Raw genomic sequence first — 6000 nt, forward strand, 5'->3', positions numbered from 1 at the left:
ACATATGGAAATATTCTTAAAACGAAAAAAAATTAATTTTAATTTACAAATTTATGTGGGCAAATGGATCCACTGCACTATGTGAAATTTGACCACTTTTTCTGGCCAAAACTCATTTTCTGAAAGTCGGGCATCGAGAAATGTAGTATTTAATTTAATGAAAGCTGCACTATGGGAAGTGGAGTTTAAACAGCACAGCGACATTGTAGACCAAGCATGTATAAAATTTTGCTACCGCTTGACGCAAATGTGGAAGAGCTCTAATGCTAATTTAAGTCAGTTGCGCAGGAAGCTTGCCGTTTGGCTGTTATCAATTTACCGGTAACCAAGAAGCCAGCAGGTCGGCCAACTATGCCTTATAATGCAAAGGGTAGCAGATCTCGCAGAAGCCGCGCTGCAGAACTAGCTAAGTCACAAAATGTAAGTTTGCTTATTCATGCAGCAAGCTTGGCTGCTATAAAAAGAAAGCAAGCTGATCTTGCAAGTATTCTCAAGCTGCTTTCAATATGCCCCGAAAAGGCTAAATACATGCGTCAAGCAATTATGGCACCAATCAAAAAGCCCGAGACTTTGTCCTCTAACGAGGCATTAGCTCTTCTGCTGGACCAAAGTCTTACAAAAGAGCAATACTTTGCTATCCAAGACCAATCCAAAAAAAACATTGTGATATATATCCATTATACAAGACGGTAGCTGACCAAAAAAATATATGCCGACCTGATTCTTTTTCTGTTAGTAATAACAAAGCTGAAGTACCACTCCAGAGTCTTATAGTCCACATAGCAAGACGGCTCGTTGATTTGCAAGTTGACGTCGTCGAGTAGATTACGTAAGATCAAGGTACTGAGTTTTTATCGGCGGATCTGGTTTTAAGCTACGGTTTTGATGGAAGCTCTGGGCAGTCCAATTACAATCAGAAGCACTCGGGAGGGCTATACTTTGGCTCGAATATATTTGCAACAACAGTCGCACATTTATGGCTTATAGATGCATCGAAAAATGTAATATGGAGTAATTAAAGATGGAATTTGTCAAAGATGGCAAGGACTTTATATTGAAAGAAGACGAATACGTGAAGAACCAAATTTCTGAATCAATACCTTGCAAAATAATCTTGAAAACTGGGAAAGTAGTTTATATAAAGTTTAACCTTAATTTAACAGTTATTGATGGCAAGGTATTGAGTGCGCTGACGGGCACAAACTCAACACAAGCTTGTCCAATTTGTCGATTTTTTTCTTATGGACACCATCTGATTTTCTAAATAACCGAAATTCCAAGTGTGCAAAATTCTTACCCATTTTCAGTCATTTAAAATTCGGACTAACTGTTGGAGACGAGCCTTTGAATTCGTTTTGCACGCAGGCTATAAAAATCAAGTGAAGAAGTGAAGAATTTTTTAAGAAAATGATAAAAAAAGCGGTCTTCAGCGGAAAAAGAAAATCCAAGGGCTATTTTGGGAACACTTATCGTTAAAAGTCGATCAACGATAGTAATACTGCTCGGCGAGCATTTTCCAATCCTAATGCCTTTTCCAACATCACTGGCATCAACGAGCAACTTATTACTAATTTAAAAACGATTTTGATATGCCTTTCATGCCAGCTTCCAATTGCCGTTCCTAAATTCCAAGTCCATTAGAGGTTTTGGACTTATTAGAATGCTCATCCAATCAGGGTGACAACACGGCGCTCGAGGATGCAAGACCCTTTAATGTGTTAGATTTAGAACATCATTTATTTACTCATTGTTTTTATTACAGGGCTGCAAGATGAATGCGCTGTATATTACTTTCTTCCTTTAAACCTTCTTAAGGCGTGCCACGCCCACTATTTTTTTTATACTTTTTTTATTTAAAAAAATCAAATAAATATGTTTCATTTGTACATATCCCAACTAGATTATTTTATTCGCACATTCTTTTACATTTTATATTGGTCTAGTCTAGTATTTGTAACATTGTTGTGGATTTTTTTGTGCCGCTTCTTTGTTATTACGCCTAACTTTAGAAGGTTTTGCTTAACTATTATATTACTACTCGTTTCTAATTCCAGTTCCTTACCAAACGATTGCTTATAATTAGAGCCCCACAAAAACGTGTCAAGTTTTTATTTTTGAGAAATCTCATTTCTATACTTTTGATCTTAATTAGGGTTTTATGTTTTGAGTTTTCAACACTACTCGTTCTTCGAACCAGAGTGATATTGCAGCTAGGTGGCAATACCCATTCGTTCAACAAAAATGTTGACGTTTGTTTTTTCCTTATATACATTTTGAATCATAATTTACTTTTTTGTACAAATAAATCTAAACAATTTTTGTACTTTTTATACCCGTTACTCGTAGAGTAAAAGGGTATACTAGATTCGTCGGAAAGTATGTAACAGGCAGAAGGAAGCGTTTCCGACCCCATAAAGTATATATATTCTTGATCAGGATCACTAGCCGAGTCGATCTAGCCATGTCCGTCTGTCCGTACACCCAAAAAAAAAATAGCCCTTAAATCAAGAAATTCGCCCTTAAATCAAGAAAATCGCCTATGATTTTGAGCCTACGGCGACTCGTCTTTATTTTAAGTAAATAATTTTCTTGAATTTATGTAAGCACTTTCTGGAAATAACTACAAATTTTTCTTAAATTCACGGCAAAATACCTTATAAGTTGGAACAAGTTTCTAGAATTTAGAAAATTGTTCTGAAAAATAAGGCTTTTTTTTCTAAGGAACAAGTACTAATTTTTTAATCTTTAGGGAATTTCTTTCTTAAAATATGGATTGTTTTTCTATATAATACGGTCTTTTTTCGTATTTCAAGAAATTTGTTTCTATATTTAAGGTAAATTTTTTCTAAATCGAATAACTAATTTTTTCGTAAATCAAGAAACTTGTTTCTATAGTTAAAGGCTATTTTTTCTAATTTGAATAACAAAGTTTATTACAAATTACAGCATTTTTTCTTAAATCAATTAACCCATTTTCTTTATTTAAAGGCCAATTGTTCAATATTAAGAACTAATTTTATTGAAAATTAAAATTGGTACATAGTTCATTTGTTACATAGCTAATACATTTCTTAACATTACATTTTAAATATATATTTTCATTCTTAAAAATAAAACTTAGGTTTTAAAAACATAAATTTTCCACACTTATGACATTCAATGGGGGATACTCTAAATCACTTAATTTAATTATCTTCATTTCGGGGTTATTAGTATCTACCTTTTTAAAAAATGTAAAGTGTTCAGAATATTCTGTTCTTAAAATAATACATAAAAAATATACAAATTCATTTTTTGCGACAATTTCTTTAATTTCGTATGCCACAAAGTAAGGTTTAGATTTATAGACAATATAGTTTTTTTTGTACAGTATAAGAAGTTGAATTAATATAAAGATTCGTATTCAAGTTAAGACAAGTATTGGGATTGGTAACAATATCATTATCTTGCAAATATTGAGGAGATCTGGAAGAACATAGTTCGTTTTCTTGAAGGAAAAAAGCATTTTCACTTGTCGTGTCAGAACTTAAATTTTCATTATTGGTTGCATAAAGCTTTTCATTTAGAGTATGTTTTTTAAAATTAGATATGCTTGAAAAAGATTGTGAGCAATTGGGATATCAACAATTAAGAGTAATATACGAGTCAAAACAATGAAATTATCTTGTATGAGACCAAAATTCGTTATGTGGTTTAAAGGGATCTGAGCAAATTTTATATACGAAACTCATTTTGAAAACTTATTGGTTACTGTTTCAAATCATTTAAGAACTCGGATAATGATCTACTCTTTGTGTCGGTGTCCAAATTAATATCAAAAAAGTATTTTTGATCAAACGTCCATACGAGCACACACTCTTCGGGATACTTTAAATTCAAAATAAAAAAAACTTTAAGACATTAGTCTAAACTTGACAAGATATTTGGTTGCTTATAAAATATACCTGAAACATATACATAAAAATGTTCCTGGTTGTGAGGTCCACTTCCGATGCAACAAATCAGTGGTTGAAAACTGGTCTTATTTCCAAACTAAGAGTTGACTTCGCCAGAGATGTAATCTTGCAGTTCTCCAATCGTCGATTTCCAAATTAAAAATTTATTTCTGGAATCATCTATTAAGCATTTTTGATATTTGGAGTGCAACAGCAATAGTAGAAGAACATTTTGAGTATCTAAAGGATAATCAAAATTATTGAAAGAAAATAGCAGTAGAATAAAAATTAAAATTACTTACCCTCAGACTTTCCGCCAAGTTCTTTTAGAAAGAGTTTACCTTTATGCTCTTTTACCTTTAATTGTTAAAGCGGCAAACATTTTAGTTTGAAGGGATCCCACTTTGTAAATAACATATCAAAAATCATTTCATTTTTGGTTTTAAAATCGGCCAATATCTGTTAATGAAACAAAAAGGTCAATAAATAAACATAAAAAATAAATAAATTGTATTTACTAGCTCAAACCCAAACGACTGCTTAAGGATTGGTAGGGTATCAAAAATATTTTCCAAGGACTCAGCGGTTTCAAAAAAGTTCCTTCTATATTCGTAAGTCTTTTCCCATACGTTTGAATGAACAGGCATATCTACGCAAATGTACGCATTTCTACACAGCACACATATACACATACGTAAACTTGTGCGCAGATGTAAAATTCCTGGAATGTTCTGCTGCGCAACTTACTCGAGCCAAATTTTGAAAATAACTTTAGTTAATCTACTTACAATGTTAATTAGTTACATTTTATTTTTGCTTATACCTCACTACTACGAAACATGCTGAAATATAAAATGTGCAAGGTAGAACATTCCAGAAATGTTTTGGCTTCTACGCACGTGCTTTGATGTATGCAAGTACATATGTACATATATGTATATATATATACATATATGTATTATAAACAAAGACACACATACACACTCAAGCTCGTACGCAGGCGTAAAATTCATGGATGCGCAGATCTTTGTAACTATTTTAAACATAACATACATACCAATTCTCCAATTTCGAAAAAAATATAATTGCAGGCCCCACCATGCTTTGCGGAATAATTTTGATCATCTGATCCCATTTTAAGAATGGCAAACTTTCATCATTTATACCATGCTCTGAAATAAATGTTTGTAAAGCACATGCCAATACATATATAAACTCGAATATACATACATATGTACATATGTATATAAATATACATATTTAAATATACACTTCTATGTAACAAGAGTATAAAAGTACTTACCGATGAAAATTGATTTAAAGGCTTCCCCGTCCAATTGTTTTAAAACAAAGTCCATTTTTCACAATTTTTGTTCACTTTTAAACTCTAAGTTTTTTGCGAGCTGAACATCCGAAGGACAGAAACCACGAAAATCATTGTCATTGCCTTAGTGTGACCGCACACAGTATAAAAATGTACCAAAATTGTCCACCCTTTCTGTGATGAAAAATAATGTTTTGTCCAAAAACCAAGGGCGATTTCGCCATTATTTCAAGAAAAAAGTTATAAAAATATTGTCATTAATCCAAGAAAATATCGCCATTAATCCAAGAAAAACTAATTTTTCTCTTCTTCTTATTCATTATAAAAAAAAAATTAATTGCGAATTTTTCTTAGTTTAAGAAAATATTTCTATAACCAAGAAAAATGTTCTTATTTTAATGGCGTTGTAAAATTACGGGCGATTTTCTAACATTAGGGGAAAATTTTTTTTTGAGTGTACTTAAAGCTAGCACGACCGAAAGCATCTACGGTTTATCGCCAATCTGCTGGGTGCCGAGGGCTTGGAACGGGCTCCTGAAGTCCTTTCAAAGTGTGGGGACTTCCAGCATCCTAGGACCAGCCGGCCCAGCTGGGACCTGCTACTGAGTGTGGCTGTGCCGCAAGACCTGTCGGATCTGCTGAATTCCTGTTTGGTGTACGAGTCCTCTGCTAGAATACCGACAATGATGGCTCCTACGATGAACTGCGCATCATGGAGTCACTGGGGCTGCGCATGCCCAA

General features: G+C 33.2%; 1 long non-coding RNA gene across 1 annotated transcript; it reads right to left on the reverse strand.

The window, feature by feature from the left end:
- Window positions 1-3932: 3932 nt before the first annotated feature.
- LOC119547905 lies at window positions 3933-5501 on the reverse strand. Its single transcript, XR_005219259.1, has 3 exons — window positions 5239-5501; window positions 4238-4292; window positions 3933-4175 (listed from the first exon to the last, which is right to left on the reverse strand). It is a non-coding gene; the product is annotated as an uncharacterized LOC119547905 (long non-coding RNA).
- Between the last annotated feature and the right edge of the window lie 499 nt (window positions 5502-6000).

This window comes from Drosophila subpulchrella, chromosome 2L (assembly GCF_014743375.2).
Source record: "Drosophila subpulchrella strain 33 F10 #4 breed RU33 chromosome 2L, RU_Dsub_v1.1 Primary Assembly, whole genome shotgun sequence".
NCBI lineage: Eukaryota > Metazoa > Arthropoda > Insecta > Diptera > Drosophilidae > Drosophila > Drosophila subpulchrella.